Below are 23555 nucleotides of genomic sequence, written 5' to 3' on the forward strand. Positions count from 1 at the left end.
GATCCAAAAGTGCCATTTTTAAAAGAAAACATAGTAGTGTGGATGTAATCCAAGAACTATTTCGTAGTCAATACTCCCAACCACCTATATACTGTAGATTTGCTGATTAATGTACTGGCTTAGTTTCTCTGATACACCATGTTAATTGATGGGTAACAGAGTTTGAAAACAAAACATTGTTGGGATTAATTTTCAAGGAAAATCTTTTATGTTAATTAAGCATTTTGTTTTAATTAAAAATAAACAAAAAACTAATGTTTTATTTCTTTGAAAGGGTGAATTTTAGTTAACGTTTTCATTTCATTTTTGAAATTTGTTATATAGGATCAAAGCTAGACTTTACTTCACCCTGTCAGCACGTCTATGACTGTATTAGTTTCATGGTGTGTTTGTGTAGCCCTTTGAAGCAAAGGAATAGGTAATAGTGAACATTTGCATAAAGCCATGCTTATTTCATCCAAACTGATACACCAGAGTATTTCTTGTATAGCAGGTGACCAAATTGGCAGAAAAAAGCACAAGTAAAATAGAAAGTGAATAAAAAACACCATACTGTGGAGGGAAAAGGAAAGTGCCTGAGTGTTGTCCGGTCCCAGCTGAAAGGGCAAAATTATTGGTTAGTCTTTCAACACAAACGCTTACTCCTATGAATCCACTGTTCCATTGGAAAGTACTGAATGTCATATCAGGATATGCACCAAGAACTGGAAGGGAACAGAAAGACAAAGTTTATAATGATTTCAAAGCACGGATGTGAAGGATACCTTTAAGGTTAAAAGATGATTGTAGGAACAAATGCAGTCATATTGGCCCTGACAATTTTAGGAAGACTTGAAATTGAGCTAAGAAACGATGGTGAGGAGCTGTTTGATTTGGCACAATACAGTTTTTGGGAAATAAGACAATCATCTTACCACATAAAGTGCCATGGCAAATTTCATGAAAGCTAGCTTGATTACATCATGATCAGACAAAACAGAAAGCTAATGAAAAGTGACAATGATATACATAGTGAATACTGTATAACCTGTTTGTAATGGATTGTGATATACAAAGAAATAAACAATCAAAGCAAATAGTTCACAATCAGCATGTTATAATTTGAAAATTAAAAGTACAGGTAGAAGTTTTGTCAGGATGTAATGGCCTGAATGAATATGTATACAAAATGCACCTGGGAACAACTAACAAGCATTAGTGGGTCAGTGGTGAGCATCTATGGCATCATGCAATTAAAATGTGTTCATGGCATGAGCTATGGTGGTGGAGGTAATAATTTGGATTTGAAAGTCATAAACAAGAAAACAGAAGTGCAACATAAACAAAAGGGGGTGTATACTGTGGGGCTTTATGCAGAACTGGGTATTAAGACAGGACGAAAAAATATGTATCGATTAGTTTGAGCTAGGGCTAAACTAAAACATGACCAACCATCCATATAAAGGGGCAGAAAAGGAAATCGTCTAGAAACAATTCAAGACAATCATCAAATAGCTAAAAGCATATAAAGCATCTGGCTTGAATGGAATTACTGGGTAAATTATTGATGAAATGTGTGCATTGTAAAGGAAACATCAAAATTAGAACCTAATTTGTAGTATTTAACATTGAAGTTTTTCATCTTACCCCAAAATATAATGGTTAGAGTTTTGTAATGATTAGTTATTTAAGCAGTATAATTTTAGTAAAATTTTGAGTAAAATGTATACGCAGGGCAGCACGGTGGCACAGTGGGTAGCACTGCTGCCTCGCAGTTAGGAGATCTGGGTTTACTTCCCAGGTCCTCCATGCGCAGAATTTGCATGTTCTCGCCGTGTCTGCATGGGTTTCCTACGGGTACTCCGGTTTCCTCCCACAGTCCAAAGACATGCAGGTTAGGTGCATTGGCGATCCTAAATTGTCCCTAGTGTGTGCTTGGTGTGTGTGTGTGTGTGTTTGTGCTCTGCGGTAGGCTGGCACCCTGCCCGGGGTTTGTTTCTTGCCTTGCGCCCTGTGTTGGCTGGGATTGGCTCCAGCAGACTCCCGTCGCCCTGTAGGTATGATATAGCGGGTTCACATTTTTGTAGAACTTGCTGATACTGCATGGGGAGTTCTTAGCATGAGCATCAAGTGAATGATTTTCCCCCAGGTCACACTCATTTATTTTCTCACATTTATGTAGAAACTGCATAATTATACGGTTGAAATATTTTAAGACAATGTATCAAGAAATGATTTATAATTTTAGTAAAATTTATTTAGAACTTTTAAGAGCTTGGCAGTATCTGAAAAGCATGTTTGATATTATTTAAATATTGTCATTTATTTGATGTCACTCTATTGTAATGTTAAGTTGCACATTTTTAGTTATTAATAGTCACTTGTATAATTTCAGGATAATGTTGGAATTTTCCTGCATTGTGAAAAAGTAGAGTAGAACACATATGCCACTGCATGTTTCACCATTGTACTCCAAAAGACAGCTTTTTCAGGCAACTGAAAAAAACAAGAAAACGCTTTTTTATTATTCCTGATGGGCCATGACAACTTTAACATGATAATGGTTCCATTGCAAATTAGGTACTTGGAACTGAAAAAGTGTTTATGTTACAAGATTTTAAGGAGTCAGCTGGAAAACCTTGAGTAGACTTACCTTTTTCATATGCACTGAGAAAAAATACAGTGAACTTGGTAAGTATAAAAGAAATAAGCAGTTACATATGTGAAAAAATTTTGGTCCATGTTTGTTGTTATATTTTTATTTTTGTTTGTTTTTTGAATTACAGAACCATTCCTGTATTTGCTAGTTTTGATTATAACAAATCTTTTGAGCTTCCTACTTTATTTGTCTTTCTGTATATGAATAACACTTTGCTGATTTTTTGATTAAAATTAATGAATAATTGTTTGCCTTAACTTAAATAAAAAAAATAAATAAAAAAAAATAAAAAAAAAACTACTAATGGCATTGCAGTCGATCTGATGAGCCACAGACTGAATACTATGGCATAGGATTATTAATGTTATATTCCCAGTATCTCTCATTGCAAGTTGCTTTATGCAAAAAATACATGGAAATATAACATTTGAACTTTTGTAATGTAGTATGAACTTGAATGATCTAATGGTATTAATAATGCATAAACATGGTAAATCAGTTACTTGTAAGCAACTCTAAAACTGTACAGTGTGATCCGCTGAAAAATAAGAGAATTTACCATCCTGTTAAGACAGTGCATTTAATTTACACATTGTAATGGTGACATAAATTGCTGAAGCACTAATGTCCATACTATGTTAACAAATGATTTCCATTTTTGTAGATAATACAGACGGCAGTGGTAATGAAGTAGTTCAGCTAAGACATTCTGAAGAAGATTCCATGAATGACACACAAGTGTTTAATGGTTTAATTATCATATTTTAAAAGATACATGGTAGAGCGTAGCTGTTGAAATAATCTTAATGTGTCTCTTATTTTTATATATGTATGATTTTAAAACTAAACTTTTTACTATTAGTTGTATGAGACTTATATTGTACTTTGAGACATCATCTGTGTATTTTATGTTTTTTGCTTTGCTGTGGTATTCACATTTCCCTCTAGGGATTAATAAAGTGTATCTAATCTAATCTTAAAGGTGTGTTCTATTTCAGGTAATTGTTAATTCTCCTTATCTGTCCTTTAACAGTTTAACAGGGCACAATATCCCAGTGGATGAAATCTTGCCAGAACTTGCCATACAAATTCAATCTAACAATGTGTTAAGATTCAGTATAAATTATGGGGATATCTGGGGTGGAGCTCTGCATGGGTTTAAATGTAGCACTTATAATCTTTCTTATACCATGTTGGTAAAACTTACTTATGATTCTGGCAATACTAAACATGCAAATGACACTGGTAAACCAAAAAGAGAATTTCTTCATGTCCTAATTCAGTATTACAGCAAAGAATTTTTGAAGGCAAAGAAAATGAAAAATATTTAAGTTGCCCAAATTTTTAGAAGCAAGAGAGCTATATCCTACATAAATAAAATACATGGGCTTTCCAGACTTTTTCCTTGTGCTTAGATTTAGTTTTTTATATTGGGTTTAACTGTTTGTCTAATTTCTATCGTATAGAAATGAAACTGGCTTCTGAGACAAATATATATTAGCCATACAGAATTGTGCTGCTGCCTAATCTGTCTTCTGTTTTAACCTATTGAACATCAGTGACATTTGCAATGACATTGCTTTGAATGTCGTGTTACCTTGTACATTGCTTTTAGTAGAGCATACTGATTTACAGCTTTTCTTTTTTGTTTTTCTTTTTAGCTCTTGCCAATAATGCATACTTTATCACTGCCAGAATGATTGCAATATCACTTTTCTATGGTGGTCCTGGCCCCTTGTTTGTATCTTGTAACCTTATGAATCACATATTGGGAACTGGAGAGATTATTCCATCAAATGAAGATGTATTAAATCCTGATATTTACAAGATGCTCCAAAGGGTATGATTAACATTAAATTATTGGGGAGGTTTAGAAAATATCTCCAGTTTATACAATTCCTTCTCTTAATTATCCATCCATCCATTTTCCAACCCGCTGAATCCGAACACAGGGTCACGGGGGTCTGCTGGAGCCAATCCCAGCCAACACAGGGCACAAGGCAGGAACCAATCCTGGGCAGGGTGCCAACCCACCGCAGGACACACACAAACACACCCACATACCATGCACACACTAGGGCCAATTTAGAATCGCCAATTCACCTAACCTACATGTCTTTGGACTGTGGGAGGAAACTGGAGCTCCCGGAGGAAACCCACGCAGACACGGGGAGAACATGCAAACTCCACGCAGGGAGGACCCGGGAAACGAACCCAGGTCTCCAGGTCTCCCAACTGCAAGGCAGCAGCGCTACCCACTGCGCCACTGTGCCGCCCATCTCTTAATTAGGTCTTTTTAATTTTCCTTCCTCAATATATTGTTTTCTGTCTGTCTATTCTGTGAATCCACATAGTACAGTTTGAAATCAAAGGTAGAAGCTTTACATACTGTCCATTGTAGAGTATATTGAAAAGTAGTTTAACTTTTTTTAACTGAGGATGGCTAGTTCTTTGCAGTACCTTTAAAAATTATGTTAAATGCCTGCAACAGTGCAGTTTTTTACAGCTGGGCTGGTAATATCATTTCAAGAGAAGTCTATTGATTTAACAAGCTAATTAAAAGGGTAGGCTCAGTTTTGGAACACACTCTGGAACCCCGGCAGGTAGTAGTAAAGAAGGGGAATTAAAAACAGAACTAAGTGTCATTATGAACAATGTTGCACATCCTCTCTCTGACATAATAACACTGAGGACTTTCAGCCAATAAATGATTCAGCAAAAGTGTGTCAAGAAACGCTACTAGGACTAAATTACACAAACTGTAATATACGTGTATAATGTCACTGTGACTGTGACAGCCAAATCAGTTTTATTTATTTATTTTTTTATTTATTTTGTATTTTAGTCATTCTAGTGCTTGTTCCGAATGTTGAGTGTGTGTATATGTATTTATTTTTCTATCTATCTATCTATTTATGTATGTATTTATTTAAAGAGCCTCTATTAAAAGCAAAACTTCCCTTAGGTGTCAAATAAAGTTATACCTGTCTGTCTACAGTATCTATCTGTTAATGTCCTGAAGTTTTTTTCTTTTTCTTCATCACAGATTCAAAGATGATTATCTGCTCTCAATCTGCTTGAGAAAATGAAGCAGTATCCAGGTGTAATTGTAAATTATACATGTATTACATATAGCAAGATACATGTAGAAACCATAGAAGATACTTTCAACATAAGTTTCAGTGAGGAAGGTAGCATCTTGAGACATGAGGAAGGAACAGTTACTGTCTGTTGGGCAGACTACCTCTTGGATATTGAAGGTTAGAAAAACAATTGAATATTTGTTAAAATATTTAACAGTGCATGTATGCCTATGCTGATATTCAGCAAGTGATCTACAGTTGAAAAATTATTTGTTTTTCCTGCTTAAAGAAGTATAAAATGTCAGAGTAATAAGCCCATAATTGCCATATAATTTCTGTAAATGTTCAGTTGCTTTATCTAAATAATTCCTGTTTGTTTTGGTAAGCTACTGCAATTTTTTTTCAAATGTTTTAAATAGCCTGTTTTTGTGAATTTTTTATAGTACATTTGAAAGGGTACAGAAACCCAAGAAACAATGTCTATATTATATAATTGAAAGAGATTGAGGATTTTTTAAAAAATATTTACTGTAATTTTTTTAATGTACTTTCTTTTTTCTCCCCCTACAGCTCCTGATAAAACGTCATCTTGTGGGCCTTTGTTAGAAGACATTTTAATGTTTGCTGTAACGCCATTAGGTCTGCAGCCAAGACCAACAGTTTGCTATCACCATGATGGGTCACTCTTGCCAGTCGGCAACACTTTCAACAACATCATAACTCCAGTATATATGCATATCATACTGTATATACATATGTACTATATATTCAGGTTTTGGCCAATATTAATCTGAGTCACTTACAGTATATATACATTTCACAGCAATATGTTGTAATGTGTAGTCACATGAACAGGGCATACCAGGTAGTAAAGGGTGGGTGGCACAGGGCAGAAACAGACTCAGAAAAGCTATAACAGAGAGTTAGGAGCTACCATCTGCAGAGAATAATAATCACTTTATTGCTAGGATGTGAATCATACCAGAATTGACTTTGGTTATGTGCAAAACACGGGATACAAGATATTGCCAACTCAAGACAACACAATTTCAACCCACCATTAACCTGACACTGTGCAAACCACTATACAAATACAACAATTTCCTGAACAAAACATTTATAAACTTCAATAGCTAACTCAAATAAAAACTATACAAAATAATATACATATCAAATAGTACAAGTTGAGCAAGTATGAAGTATTTACAAATAGACAAATAGCACAATTACCAGTTATGTTGCAAAAACAGTTATGAGTAACCATATGTAAGTTTAGTTAGGATCTGAATAATTTGAGGAAAGAAGCTGCAGAGATGGTGTGTAGTTCAGGTTGCAATAGACATGTACCTCCTCTGTGATGACAATTTAATGAACAAATGGCTGTTGGGGTGGGTGGAGTTAGCTGCAATCTTTCTTGTTCTCTTTTTCACTGTGGCAATGAACAAATTTTTTAATGTTGGAAGACAACATCCAACAATTTTCTTAGCTGAACAAATCACTCACTGCAGCTAAGTCTTAGAAAAAGAGGATGCAGAAGGAAACCAAGCAGTGATGGAGGAGGCCACAATATTCTCAATGATGGCTGAGTAAAAAATTAACAATATATGCCTTGATATGCCAAGCTTTTTAAGGTGGCAAAGGAAAACAATCTTTGCATGGCTGTCTTGATGATAGAGGTGATGTTTTTGTCCCATTTTAATGTATTAGTGAAAGTTGTCACCAGGAATTTAAACAACTGAACCACAGAAACAGTCTGGCCATTAATTTGTAAGGGTGGACAGTTAGTGACTTGTTGGTGGAAATCAATCCTCATTTCTACTGTCTTAATTGCATTGATTATAAGTGCATAAGTGTTAGGCAAGTCCAGGTGCTGAAAGAATATAGTGGAGGCATAAATTGATTGCATCCTCCACTGAACAATTTACCCTATGTGCAAGTCAGTGATAGAATTTAGGTAGGCAAGTATAAGACATTTGAGTATTTTCATAAACACAGAGGTCAAAGCAAATGGCCTATAGTCATTAAGTTCATAGATTTTATCTTTCTTGGGAACTGAAATGATAGTGGCTACCTTAAAGCAGTCCAGAACTTTGCCCAGCTGCAGGGAGGTGTTGAATATGTCAGTGAAGACAGGTGTTAACTAGTCTGCATATTGTCTAAGAATACCAGGTGAGACTCCATCAGGGGCAGCTGCTTTCCTAATATTGTGTTTCCTGAAAAGAGACAACCTATATGGGTATGTATGCCTTGTACTTGTTGCCCAAGAAGAATTACATGTGAGAAAACCCCCGCGAATGAATGAGAAAAAAGATTCCTGAGATGAAACAAGTAATCCTGTCTCATGAAACTAAAAAAAAAAAGCATGCTAGACAGTAGGTGCCAAAGAATGTTCCCTACCACTGAATTGAAGATACTGTATAAACCCTGTCACTACATGTTCCCTTTCTCTCCTACAGCCTTTCATATCTCTGTCATTGTATGTGCCAAATGTTATTAAAAAAACATTTTAATTCTGGGGTATGGAGTGCTGTGTGTTGAGGGGAGAAATTTAAATGATTTTAGCACAAGGATCTGAATATTTTTTGATTGCACTGTATTTGTAAAGTATTTTAAATCTGTATATTAGCACATAATTTCAAGCTGGTTCTGCCTTTACTTCTGAGTGAGGAGTTTTTTCAAAAATGACATGTAGCATTTTCTTTTCAAGTTTTAAATGTTTCGGTATGATAATTAGCTTAAATCGAGACAGAGAGCTTAATTGTTATAAATTTGTCCAACCTTGTAAAAGAACCTTAATAGATTGTCACCTTGAAAACAGCAATTGTTAAATGACTAATCACTTATTAATTAGATATTTAATGAGACATCCCTTTAAAATAATACATTAATAAATTACTCCACTAATTTCATCATTTATCACCTGTGTCACATTTTCTTTGGAACTTAAGACCATTAACATAAAGTTGCAGGATAAAAAGGACATACATTATGCAACTTTGCTTCTCAAGATGCCTAAATGTTTCTGATATATGTCTTTAGAGGATTAGACAAAGAACATTCTGCAATATTTGTTCTTGTCATCTGAATAAATAGTGTTAAGAAGTGTAAATTCAAATTTACACATGCAGACGTGGACAATTTATCTCTTCAGTTTTTATGATTGTGTAGTTCCCCATAGAGCCTTTGCTTGACAAAGCACCATTTCATTCTGGGAAGAGTTCTTTGCACATGAATTTGGTTCTTTGTGCTGTGGAAAACATTCTTAGCCTGTGTCATTGTATGTAACAAGACTACTTTTAAAATCATAAACCCATAGGTATTTCATAAATCTGTTATGATCTAGTCATGATTATTCACGCAATGGATGTGTTACAGATCTATATAAATAAAAGTTCCTTCTGGAGTTTTTATGTGGATGGGTCTTTTGGGACCAAAAAACGGCTCACCTGTGGCATTTCTCTGAAGAACCAATTTGGCACCTTTATTTTTAATAGTGTATAAAGCAGTTATTCATTCTCTTTAAGCTACAGTGTGGCAAGACATTACAGACTCCAATAACCTGGCCAAATATGACTTGTTTGTACATGAATTCTACTACCATTAAAGAATATTGTGCAGTGTAGTGGAACTCCCAGAACAAGATGGTGCACACTGTGATGTGTGTTAATTCAAGTTTGCCTTTATAACAAACAGACTGTCAAGGTAGAGGTCTGAGTGTGAGACAGAAAGTCAGTGGGTCAACCCTGTTCTTATGAGCGGCCACATAGGCCATAAATTAAATATCTGTGAATGTAATGTATTGGTTTGTGAACACAACTGGTTTATGAGTATTTACTATCATTTTGCATACATACTTCATTGGTGTGCATGCAAATGACACTGGTTTCATTCATATGATCTATATTAGTTTGTGTTTTATCAGTTTGTGTGTGAACTATATTGGTTTATATATGTATACTACTGATTTGCATATGAACTGTATTGATTTAAAGTTGTATATTACTGTTTCAGGTGTGTTTGTTATTGGTTGTGAGTGAATTGCATCGGTTCATGCTTGAATATCATTTTCCACTTGAACTATATTGGCCTGCGTACACTATTGGTGCGTTGGTCTAGCAATGATTTTGTGTAGGAACTGTATTGGTTTCATGTATGTCTTATACTGGTTTCATATGGGTAATATATCAGTTTTGTGCATGAACTCTATTGGTTTTATGTGTGCATTAGATCAATTAATTGTCAGAATTGTACCAGTTTCATGTGTGTGCTATACCAGTTTTATGAGTGTAACTTGCTGGTTTTATGTGTGCAATATATCAGTTTTGTGTACAACACATATTGGTTATACACAGCAGCCTGTCGTAACTTTGTGTGTGAACTCTGTTGGTTCTTTGTGCAAACTAAATTGGTTGTTCATGTGATCTTCAGCAGTAATGGTAGGAGCAAGAGGAAGGAACCCAAGGGTAGGTAGAGTAATTTCAAGGCCGTGAAGAGAAGCGGGAAGGAGACGGAGTTATTTTAAAACAGCACAATATTTTCTTTTTAACATAATAAGTTTGAGAAAGCAGTTGGTGGTAATTATTACCAGCTAACAGTATTTACCCTTGAGTCACATGTTAATGAAAAATAATTTTAAATATAAAGGAAAAGCTCATTCATCTTATTTGTTGAAGTGTGTTGGATCTACTTAATTTAATAAAAGGTTGACATTAACTCTAAGAACTAGTTACAAACTTGCATTAATTAAAACCAAACATTTTAGGTCAACAAAAATAGAGTGCAAACAATAGCACAATCCCTCCATCTTTCTGTGCATACAGTGTCAACACATTTGTTTTATTATTATTATTATTTATAATCCATTATTGAGATCATATACATTGTTGTATACATTAATGTACAGATTTGAATCCCTAAGCAAAATACCCACCCTTTTCAACAAATTTTAGATAGATAGATAGATACTTTATTAATCCCCAAGGGGAAATTCACATACTCCAGCAGCAGCATACTGATAAAAACAATATTAATTAAAGAACAATAAAAACGCAGTGCAAATTAAAAAAAAAATGCAAGGTGGAGAGTGCGAGGCAGGTATAATAGACAATAATCTTGTATAGTGTTAACGATTACTACCTGGGTGGAATTGAAGAGTTATATAGTGTGGGGGAGGAACGATCTCCCCAGTGTGTTAGTGGAGCAGGACAGTGACAGCAGCCTGCCACTGAAGCTGCTCTTCTATCTGGAGGTGATACTGTTCAGTGGATGCAGTGGATTCTCCATGATTGACAGGCGCCTGCTCAGTGCCCGTCGTTCCGCCACAGATGTCAAACTGTCCAGCTCCATGCCTACAATAGAGCCTGCCTTCCTCACCAGTTTGTCCAGGCATGAGGCTCCCTCTTCTTTATGCTGCCTCCCCAGCACACCACCGCGTAGAAGAGGGCGCTCGCCACAACCGTCTAATAGAACATCTGCAGCATCTTATTGCAGATGTTGAAGGACGCCAGCCTTCTACGGAAGTATAGTCGGCTCTGTCCTCTCTTGCACAGAGCATCAGTATTGGCAGTCCAGTCCAATTTATCATCCAGCTGCACTCCCAGGTATTTATAGGTCTGTACCCTCTGCGCACAGTCACCTCTGATAATCACGGGGTCCAGGAGGGGCCTGGGCCTCCTAAAATCCACCACCAGCTCTTTGGTTTTGCTGGTGTTCAGTTGTAGGTGGTTTGAGTCGCAGCATTTAACAAAGTCCTTGATTAGGTTCCTATACTCTGCCTCCTGCCCACTTCTGATGCAGCCCACGATTGCAGTGTCGTCAGCAAACTTTTGCACGTGGCAGGACTCCGAGTTGTATTGGAAGTCCAATGTATATAGGCTGAACAGGACCAGAGAAAGCACAGTCCCCTACGGCGCTCCTGTGCTGCTGACCACAATGTCAGACCTGCAGTTCCCAAGACGCACATACTGAGGTCTGTCTGTAAGACAGTCCACGATCCATACCACCAGGTATGAATCTTCTCTCATCTCTGTCAGTTTGTCACTAAGGAGCCGAGGTTGGATGGTGTTGAAGGCACTAGAGAAGTCCATAAACATAATTCTTACTTCACCACTGCCTCTGTCCAAGTGGGAGAGGGATTAGTGTAGCATGTAGAGGATGGCATCCTCCGCTCCCACCTTCTCCTGGTATGCGAACTGCAGAGGGTCAAGGGCGTGGTGGACCTGTGGCCTCAGGTGGTGAAGCATCAGCTGCTCCATGGTCTTCATCACATGTGACATCAGAGTGACAGGCCGGAAGTCATTCAGCTCACCAGGACGTGATACCTTTGGGACTGGGGTGATGCAAGATGTTTTCCAAAGCCTCGGGACTCCCCTGTTCCAGGCTGAGGTTGAAGATGCACTGTAGAGGACTCCCTAGCTCCAACGCACATGCCTTCAACAGTTGTGGCGATACTCCCATCTGGATCCACTGCTTTGCTGGCATGAAGTCTCCTCAGCTCTCTGCTTACATGGGCTGCTGTAATTGTGGGTGGGGGGGAACTCTCTCCTATGCTGGTATCACCAGCAGGATGGGAGGAGGATGCAGTACTCTGAGGTGAGAGTGAGAGTGGGTTAGGGTGGTCAAACCTGTTAAAGAAGTTGTTCATCAGATTCGCTCTCTCCACACATCTCTCGATGGTGGCACCCCGCTTCGAGCTGCAGCCAGTGATGATCTTCATCCCATCCCACACTTCCTTCATGCTGTTATTCTGAAACTTCTGCTCCAGCTTTCTCCTGTACTGCTCCTTCACGGCCCTGAGCTGGACTCTGAGTTCCTTCTGCACGCACTTGAGCTCATGCTGATGACCGCCTTTAAAAGCCCTTTTTTTCTGGTTCAAAAGGCCCTTGATGTCGCTTGTAATCCATGGCTTGTTGTTAGCATAGCAGCGTACTGTTCTTACTGGAACTACAATGTCGATACAGAAGTTGATGTAGTCAGTAGTTCAGCCAACAACCTCCTCAATGTTCTCACTATGTGACCCCTGCAGGATATCCCAGTCCATAGTTCCAAAGCAGTCTCTCAGAGACATTTTGTGCTTTGATGTGGTAAAAGAATATAAAAATGGCATTCTTTAAGATGCTAAGTGTCTTTTTAACCTTTATAATATACAAGTAATATTAGTTTTGCAGATTAAACAGATATATTGAGAATATATAGATAAAAAGCCTAACTGTATGCCTTTCCTAAGTCAATTGATGGAATCATGGGAATAATCTATATATATAAAATTCTTTTCGCGTTTGAAATGGAAATTACGTATGAGCGTTTGAAACGGAAATTACGTATGACCACAGAGGAACAGGAAAAACATTCTTAATAAACCTGATTCTTGCAGAGAGAGCGAATGGTGACATAGCTCTGGCTGTAGTGTCATGGGGAATCGCTTCTACATTATTAGATGGAGGCCATACAGCATATTCGGCATTGCAATTACCATTAAACCTCGCTCACGATGAAAGTCCAATTTGCAACATACGCAAGGGCTCTTGACAGGCAAAAGTCTTGCAACATTCAAAGATAATAGTTTGGGATGAGTGCACCATGGCACATAAAAGAGCTTATGAAGCCTTGAACCGAACAATGCAAGATCTCAGAGATCCTACCAAAATAATGGGAGGTACTGTCGTTTTACTCGCAGGAGATTTTCATCAAAAATTACCAGTTATTCCACAAGGGACACCAGCAGATGAACTCAACGCGTGTCTAAAATCCATGCTTCTCCCACGGTCAATTATATGTCGCTTGTTCTCGGGTAGGTACACCAAAAAATGTATACATTTATGCACATAATGGCAAACAAAATATGTAGTATACACCGACAGCACTGCAGTAGTACTCAATGTATCTTTACTTTTTAAATGTTAATGTTTTACTGTTTAATAATTTATATGCTTCTTATATGTTGTTCAAAATATTTTATCAAAATACCAGTAACGGCGCACTGCACGATAACGTGCAGTGAATACACTTGACTTGAGCATTCATTCTCTGTAGGTTTAGCATTCGTTTGCTCAGAGGTTGATGTGCTTGCTTCTTCCTGAGCAGCTCTTCTTTACTCCACCCTAGCGGCCCGCTGCTTCTCTTTCGTCGACATCTTTTCACGTTAAAACTGATTAGGTTAGTTTTTGTGTTGCAATTACTTAGTACGTTTTCTTTAACCTTTCACTTAATCTGGCACTTAAGTCTTCAATCTGCCTCAAGAATGGTTAGCGAAGGTGGTAGGGAATGAGAACGGCGCCCATACGCATTCTCCGTACAGCCGCCCTGCCACGCGCTGCCGAGAGTTGATTCTACAATAAAATAAAGATAAAAAGAGTAATAAAATCATCACCCCAAAAGCAGATAGTAGACGTCACGTAGTATATGTGTACCAAGTTTCAAGTCAATAGGTGAAATGGTTTGCAAGCTACAGGTGATTTAAAATCCTGGACAGACAAACGAACAGCCACAGTAGCGTATTATAGAAGAAGATTTTACTGTTTAATAATTTGTATTTAGATGCAATGTGCTTCTTATATATTACTTCATATTCTCATATGATAATGATGTTAATAATGTTGTTTATATTGATTTCTATGTTATTGTAAGTGCTGTTTATTTGTTGAAAAATAAAATTGGCAATTAACAAACTTATTTTATAAATACTACATTTTATTTTTTTCCCTTGCACTCAGTGAGCGAAGCCACTGGGTAATCAGCTAGTCATTTTTATAAAAATGTATTCACCTTCCCCAGCTTTTTTTAAATTAAGGCACAAAAAATTACTCCTTTAAAAAATAAAGCAAACACTTAAATGCACTCACAATGCCAATTACTGTGCCAAGTTTCATTTAGATTCTGACACTAGAGAAACATCACTTGAGAACAGGTCAGATGTTATTCCAGGAATGCCTGAAACATCTTGTTGAAACCTAAATTTTGTTTCCATCATTGAAAAAATGTTGGGATCATTTTGTCTGCATGTTTAGAAATTTTGTTCATTGCAATATCTGCTTAATCTCAAAATTTTAATGAGAGTTGTTTTAATGATATCTACTTAAACTTTTTGTAAATCAGATTTTATTAATCTCTATGAAGATTAATTACATGTTGTTTATTTAAAAATATTCTGCAACTCTAATCACCACCGCAGTACACTGTCAGTATTCTGTGTATGCAGTATCTGTATATTCATGACTTAATTATATTACGTGCAGTAGTCTGGCATCCTGTCTCAGGGTTCATCCTGCTTTGTGTTTTATTCAGTCAGGATAATCTTTGATTCCCCATGACACTGAATGAAAGGAGGAGCACAAGCTGTTCCCTGTATGTCACACAAAAGGCCACCATGCACTTCTCATAATATTGTTATTGTGTGTTTCACCCACACAAGCCAATGTACTACACAGACTCTCCCATCTTACACCCAACTTTCTTAGATTTTTCCTCAAATGATTTCCGTTTGCTTTTTACCATAAACACTTACGTATTCCTTTAATCCAGCCACAGGGGATGCACAAACCAGTGTGTTTTTTCGTGCTGGTCCCAAACCCGGATAAATGAGGAGGGTTAAGTTGGGAAGGGCATCCGGTGTAAAATTTTGCCAAATCAATATGCAGACAATAATACAAATTTCCATACCGGATCTGTCTAGCCCCGAGTTAACAACAACCGTCACCAGTAGTGTTAGCCATCAGGGTGCTGACGGAAATTGGGCTACTGTTGGCCGAAGAAGGAGAAGGAGAAAAAGATGGGGGAGATGTGTCTGGAGGCAGGAGGAGAGGAGGAAAGTAAAGAGAGTGGAACTGATGGTAGAAACTTTGAATGTTGGCAGTATGACTGGTAAGGGGAGAGTTAGCAGATATGACGGAGAGAAGGAAGGTTGATATATTGTGCGTGCAAGAGACTAAATGGAAGGGGAGTAAGGACAGGTGGATCGTGGTGTGGATAGGAGGAGAAATGGAGTAGGTGTTTTTCTGAAGGAACAATATGTCAAGAGTGTTTTGGAGGTGAAAAGAGTGTTAGACAGAGTAATGATTATGAAGCTGGAAACTGGAGGTGCGATGATGAATGTTGTTAGTGCATATGCTCCGCAAGTTGGGTGTGCAATGGATGAGAAAGAAGATTTTTTGGAGTGAGTTGGATGAAGTGATGAACAGTGTACCCAAGGGAAAGAAAGTGGTGATTGGAGCAGATTTCAATGGGCATGTTGCTGAAGGGAACAGAGGAGATCAGGAGGTGATGGGTAGGTATGGTGTCAAGGAGAGAAATGAAGGTCAGAGGATAGTGGATTTTGCCAAAAGGATGGACGTGGCTGTGGTGAATACGTATTTTAAGAAAAGGGAGGAACATAGGATTATTACATACAAGAGTGGAGGAAGATGCACACAGGTAGATTACATTTTATGCAGAAAAGTCAATCTGAAGGAGATTGAAGACTGCAAAGTGGTGGCAGGGGAAAGTGTAGTTAAGCAGCATAAGATGGTGGTCTGTAGGATGACATTGGAGATCAAGAAGAGGAAGAGAGTGAGGGCAGAACCAAGGATCAAATGGAGGAATTTGAAAAAGGAAGACTGCAAGTTTGAGTTTAGGGAGAAGGTGAGACAGGCACTGGGTGGTAGTGAAGAGTTACCAGTGTAAAAACATAAAATGATGTAATTGAACAAAATGTATGTGTGTACAGAAAATAGGACAGAATGATGAAACTTGTTTGTGTTTTGCGTACGTGACAAGAAGCATGTATACTTTCTGGAAGTTTTCTTTTGATGATGTGTTACAAGAAAATATACCTTTAGGGTAATGACTTTACAAAATTGGAAAAGTACAATGAGTCAGGACGCTATTTTTTGCTTACGTGGTCAACGATCAGGAGATTAGAAAGGTATAAAAGAACAAGGACATCTGCGCTCGAGGCAGATGAAGCGCGGTGTCCTAGGACTGTGTTTCTCTGACATTTTACCCTTGTCTGGTATGTATCAATAAAAGGTTTTGACTAATTTTAATTTTCTTCTCTGTCTTCAGTCACAAAAAGTGTCCACAGTTTTTGGCGCCCGGACGTGGGGCAAGAGACGGCCGGTCGACTCCTCCAGCGAGACCATTTCAGTGATCCGTCTTACCAGCGGACTGCCGTCAACTTGAGCGCTCCGGCAGCAGAGCATGCAGCTCCGGCAAAAGTTAGGACTGCCCTGTCCTGAAACAGTTCTTGCGTGAGGAGTCCCTGGTCTCCTCTTTGCTACATCCACGGTGACTGAACGGATTTCCAGACAGAGCTTGCACACTTCCAGACTGGGGTAAGCACCGGGGGATTTCCGAACATTTTTTATTTTCTAAATAATGGGAGGGCGAGTTTCCTGTTGACCGTCTAGTCATACTCATATCTCAACGGGTTGCTTAAGGTGATGGAGACTTGACCCAAGCAGTTTGACGCATACGAAAGGTCTGACGAAAGGATACTGGCCTCACCCATATCCTAGACTCGGCTGGACGTATTGATGTAGTATTCTGCTGAACCGAATCGGACACGAAGTCACCTGAGCTGGAATCTGGGGATGTGAGCGGACAGGCTAACGGGACGAGTAATGGGGTGGTATGGAAATATAAACCGAAAAGAGCACAGATTGCAGGATTGCTGTTAGGACGGAATAAATAAATCTACATACGGAATAAGCAACAATACCGTGTTCTCCTGGGAACTGGGACAGGACCGATAGTTAGGTGTCTCCCCTTGGGACTAAAGAAGGGAACAGTAAGGGAATAGTGAGTGGCACACTTAATACCTCGCTGATTCATACGTACAAGGGATTAGGCGAATCAGTATATAGTTGGAAAATTAAATACAGAACCCGGGAGAGCAAGGGGACATAATGGGAACTTATAACAGTAAGCCTGTTAATCGCCGCACAGGGGGATCAAAATCATTAATGCTGGAAGAATTATTTTCGGAGGATCAACAGACGCCCCGTAAAAATGGGTCTCCTAGAAAATTTATAGAAAAGAAGACAGGTTTAGATTTATCCTATTATTTTTTTCCCCTCCTCAGAACCAACCTCAGGCACCTCTATTATCCCCTCCTCTATCCCCCATTCCGACTGCCCCCCCTGTACTACAACTAGCAGAAGTTTCCCCTGATGATTCCCCAGGCACAGATCACTATGACCCCTCAACCCATCGTGATGACCCACCCTGTACTAGACAAACCCCCGTCTCCAAATGCACTCGAAGTCAAACCTCCACTCACAAACCAGCTCCAACTTTTTGCCCTTTAATAGAAGTTCCCAATCCCCATTATAACCCTGCCCATCCAGCCGGACCCCAAAATCCCACAACAGTTATGATAAATCGGAACTGGGACATCCAAGAACTAAAAGATGTCGTGAATGCACTTCCAGATCCAAAGGAAGTAGGAGGACTAAAATTTGTTGAACAACTTGATCAGTTAGATAGCATGTATAAGCCTAATGCTGCTGAATGGACCCAGGTACTTCGTCGAAAGCTTGGGACCACATGGGCCACTGTTAGCAGGGGTGTCCGCAATGACGTTCCATGGGTATGGAACCCAGCTTTAACTCGAGGACAGGGGATAGGTGGAGAAGGCGAATTTAACCCACAATGGGAGGCGTTGAGACAAAATATTGCAGAAAAATATAAAAAAGGAACGGACTGGTCCCTTATTTCTGCTGCAAAACAAAAGAGACACGAAACGGTTGATGAATGGGCACATAGGATTCAAGACCTTATGGCTAATCACTCGGGCTTGGGAAATGCTGATGACCGTACCCGAGCTGCAGTTCCACCTTTTGTTTCCGGTTTGCGCTTTGATATACAAAACAAGGTCCGCACTTCCTGTATTGAGTGGGAAAGTGCCACGTTTGATGAAGTCAAACGACATGCTGAACATGCCGAATCGAACTCTCATGCCAAATTATTGGCAGCACAGATGAACTATTATACCAGGAATACTCCTGACCAAGGTCGAGGATATGGCTTTAGAGGAAGGGGACGAGGACGAGGAAGAGGACGAGGTGGTTTTAGAGCTCCTCCTGTTGACCACACTAAGAATCCTTTTATTCCCTCTCCCTTAAATTCCAATGCTAATTCCTTCTCTTGCTACGCCTGTGGTGAAACTGGACATTTTCGTCGGGAGTGCCCTCACAGACAGCAACAGCCCCCACCTCCCCTTATTCCACCTGTTTTTTCTGACACCCCTGACCAACAATACTGGCCATAGGAAAACGCTGGGACCTCCAGCCACTCTTTTCAACTACCTTTGCTCACCCATAATTCAGAGACTTTACTAACATTGTTCGTTGATGGCACTGAGACTGTTTTCTTAATCGACACTGGTGCCACTCGATCTACCCTCTTGCTGGCAAAGGTCCCTGCCTCAAACGAAACTGTTACTGTGCTTACTGCTTCTGGACAACCTCACCTTCTTCAAGTATCAAAACCTCTTCAAGTCCAGTCACGTCCTGGCGGACATACTTTGTTCAACCCCAAAAGTTGTTGTGTCAAATTACCCCTTACCCCAAACCCTCTTTTGCAGCATGAGATCCTCAAAGCCCTACACTCTTTCTCCCCTTGTCTTTTTCCCAATTTACAGGCCCCTGACATTTTACACTGTACTGCCCAATACTTCCCTATAGAAGTAGACACCACCTGGCTAGAATCTTTCCTTACTTCTGGTATTTGCCCCGAAACCCTTCACATCTCCTGTGTTTTTTATTTCATCCACAAAGGCAGCTGCTTCTGTTCATTTTACATGCTCACAGCACATATATTATCTTGGCAGCATAGTGCCTCATATTTCCTTAGCTAAATCACACACTGTTAAATGGGGAGAAATAGGACCATGGGTGGAAAAATGCCTTGAAAGAACAGACTGGTTACAAGTTACTCCAGGTATTTTTGATACTCCTGACCATTTAATAACTAAAGTAGTGTTTCAAAGGATAGCCCATTGTGAGCCTCTGGTGATCCACCCGAAATCCTCCTTCTGCCCGCACCGTGCCCAATATCCTTTGTCTCCCGAAGCAGAGGCTGGCATCTCCGCCGTACATCCCGATCTCGTCAAACGCGGTACCGCCGTTAGACATAGACCGTCATGCCTCAGGGATACAGAGAAGCCCCTTGTGTATATGGACAAGCTCTTGCCCAAAATTTAGACGGCGTTTGGCCGGAAGTAGTAAATTTAGACGGCGTTTGGCCGGAAGTAGTACATTGATACAGTATGTAGATGGAAATGATATGTAGCGCTACGGAAGAAGATTGTACAATAGATACCCAGAAATTGTTGCTGTTTTTGGGGGACAATGGCCATAAAGTTTCTAAAGTTAAGCTGCAGCTAATCAAAACAACTGTAAAATATCTAGGTCATGACATTACGTATGGAACAAGAGCTCTCTCTAGCGATCACATTACAGCCACTACAGACAGTGGGTTCTAAATTTTACTGAAAGAGCACAGCCGTTGCAACAATTGGCTAATACTCCTGGCATCCTCCTTTTGGCCAGGTCCAATGGAATGAACTGGCTGAGAAGGCTCTCTGTACCCTCAAAACTGCTCTTCTATCTGCGCCCGCGCTAGGTTTGCCTGATCATTCTCGTCCATTCACTTTGTTCGTGGACGAAAAGCAGGGATTTATGAATGCAGTACTGACGCAACAACATGGAGATAAACAAAGACCGGTGGCTTATTTTTCGAAAAAACTGGATCCAGTGGCCGCAGCACTTCCTCCGTGTCTTCGTGCTGTGGCTGTAACAACAGAAGCTGTATTAGCAAGCACGGATGTAGTTCTCATGAGCCCCCTAACAGTTAAAGTGCCTCACACTGTACATTCTATCCTAGTACAAGCCAAAAACTTCACATCTCAACTAGTTACGCAGTGGTCCAAGGGGACCGCCTGCTGGAAGCAAATCGAATTTCATCAAGCTTAAGTGCACAAGCAGCTGAACTCGTAGCACTCACTCGAGCATGTCAGCTGTCCGAAGGGAAGATCGTAACAATTTATACAGATTCCAGGTATGCTTTTGGAGTCTGCCATGATCATGGAGCACTATGGAAACTAAGGGGATTTAAGACCAGTACTGGCAAACCCATCCAACATCAGAAATTGATCGAATCCCTTTTAGAAGCTAGCGATTGTTAAATGATAGCTCACACAGGATCCTGTTAGCAAAGGAAATGAATTAGCTGACCACTTTGCTAAAGAGGCTGCATATAATAACACACCAATTTCTTTATTCCAACAGAGAAATGACCAGGACCCTGATAATCAAATTATTTCTTTACAGAGTGCAGCCACGGATATCGAAAGGAGAAAATGGTCCAAAGAAGGGTCCCTCTCTGATGGAGTCTGGACTCATAAACACACTAACAAACCTTTTCTCCCAAAAGCCTCTTTCCCAGGAATGGCAAAAATCGCCCATGGCCTCGATCACGCAGGAAGAGATGCCATGGTTCGAGATGTTGAAAAACATTGGGAAGCTGTAGGTTTCTCTACATATGCAGAGCAATTTTGCAGATGCTGTGCAATATGTCAAAAGTTTAATGTGGGAAAAGGTACCCAGGTAAGTCCCGCCGTTACCCCTAATCCAATGGGTCCGTTTGAACACCTCCAAATGGATTTCATTGAACTAACCCCGTCTAAAGGGTACCGATATTGTCTTGTGATTGTCGATGTGTTCTCCCGATGGGTAGAGGTTTTCCCTTCAAAACACAACGATGCCAAAACAATAGCTAAAGCACTAATTAAAGAGATTATTCCAAGATGGTGTATCCCTCAAAAGTTAAAAACAGATAATGGCACTCATTTTGTGAACTCCGTTATAAATGAATTAACCACCTGGCTCCAAATTAATGTGCACCATTATTGTAAATACCATCCTCAAAGCGGAGGCATTGTAGAACGATGCAATGGCACTTTAAAAGCTAAACTCGCAAAAATTTGTGAACAAACTAATTTATCATGGCCGGATGCACTACCCTTAGCTTTAATGGGACTAAGGGGACGGACACACCGACAACTGGGACTATCGCCGTTTGAGATTCTGACCGGACGTCCCATGCCCGTTGGCATGGTTGTAGGAAATGTGAATTTGCATACTGTGGACAATGATCTTCTCTCTAGTCTTGCAGGTTTGCGAACCTCGTTGAAGGAAATCCACCAGCAGGTTAATCAAGCCTGGAGGACCAGCCCCCTTTCCAAGGATTTACCAATTCCTTTGGGCACCTGGATCCTGGTTCGAGATACTTGGAGGAAACACTGGCATCAGCCTAGGTGGAGAGAACCATTCCAAATTCTTCTATCCACACCACACGCCGTGAAAGTTGAAGGACTGCCTGCCTGGATTCACGCCTCACATTGCAAGAGATGGCACCCTTGATTGCTGTGCTACTATGCTTTTCTTTCCCTTTGTCTACTGCCCTGGTCACCTTGACTTTCCCGTTAGGAATTACCACATCAGTGCAGTTTGATTTCTGCTCTATTATCAACTGTGGGACTGGTCGACAAGCCCAGTGGACCGGATCTGACAAATACGTGTGTATGAGGGGAAGTGACTGCGACAACTGGCAATGGGTTTTTGCTAACACTGGAACTGAGGACTGGGGTTATCAACCTTTTGAGGCCCAAAAATACGGTTTGAAAAATCGGTTTTCTATCATAAAAGGACATGCCTCTCATGAATGTGCTGACAACCATTGTAACCCCTTGATCATTACTTTGAAGAACCCCTCTTTACATGACTCAGGTATTTATGTATTAGGGGCATATGTATCTGGAACAGACCCTTTAGGGAGATTTCTAATTAAGATTGACAATCCTGTTACTAACACCCCTCATTCTCTGGCACACACACCCATCTCCCCAACTTTTGGTTCAGATTTTTCTCCTGTTAAGATTATGAATATTTCCACCCTTTCATCCACTTTTTCAGTAGAAACTGGTTATGGGGATCAGAATAGATGGTTGCAGTGGGTTCTCTATTCAGCTAAGCAAGTTAATCGTTCTCATTGTTATGCGTGCGCTGCAGCCCGTCCCCATTTAGCTACAGTCCCTTTCCCATTATCTAACATTTCTGACCCCGTGGGGTTGCCCTGCCTTCTGTACTTATTCACTACTTCCAAGAAACCCCTCTCTGGTTCAAAGTGTTCTAATCTATCTATTCTTTTTCCCCCCACCCGTCACATGGATACCCCTATGTTTCAAACTCACGAAGGAAATTATACATGTTTCAAATCTTATGGAACGACATGGGTAGGAGAATTACCATTTTCTTTCTGTTCTCAAACTTTTCAGGTTAACTTTTCTCTGAACACCGTTCTGTCTTCCTTTCTTCTCTCCCAAACCACTCCTAGATCAGATATTTGGTGGATGTGCTGTAGGTCCAAATTATTTGCCACCCTTCCCCCTAACTGGTCTGGTACCTGTGCTCCAATCCAATTAGTTATGCCTTTTAGACTTCTATCCTTACCTCCCTCTCACTCCCCATATTACTCCACACCTCCTTTTTATTTCCGACATACCCGCTCCCTTTTCCATATGCCTACTAATATCTCCTTACATGGCCCTGGAGTATACATAGATGCTATTGGAGTCCCTAGGGGTGTCCCAGACAGATTTAAAGCTAGGGATCAAGTTGCTGCCGGTTTTGAATCTATCATACCCCAAATTACTATTAATAAGAATGTAGACTGGATTAATTACCTTTATTATAACCAACAACGTTTCCTTAACTTCACCAAAGACGCTATTGAAGGCATACATGAACAGCTTGATCGTACTTCTCTGATGACTTGGCAAAATCGTCTAGCCCTGGACA

This window comes from Erpetoichthys calabaricus, chromosome 2, assembly GCF_900747795.2.
Source record: "Erpetoichthys calabaricus chromosome 2, fErpCal1.3, whole genome shotgun sequence".
Lineage (NCBI taxonomy): Eukaryota > Metazoa > Chordata > Cladistia > Polypteriformes > Polypteridae > Erpetoichthys > Erpetoichthys calabaricus.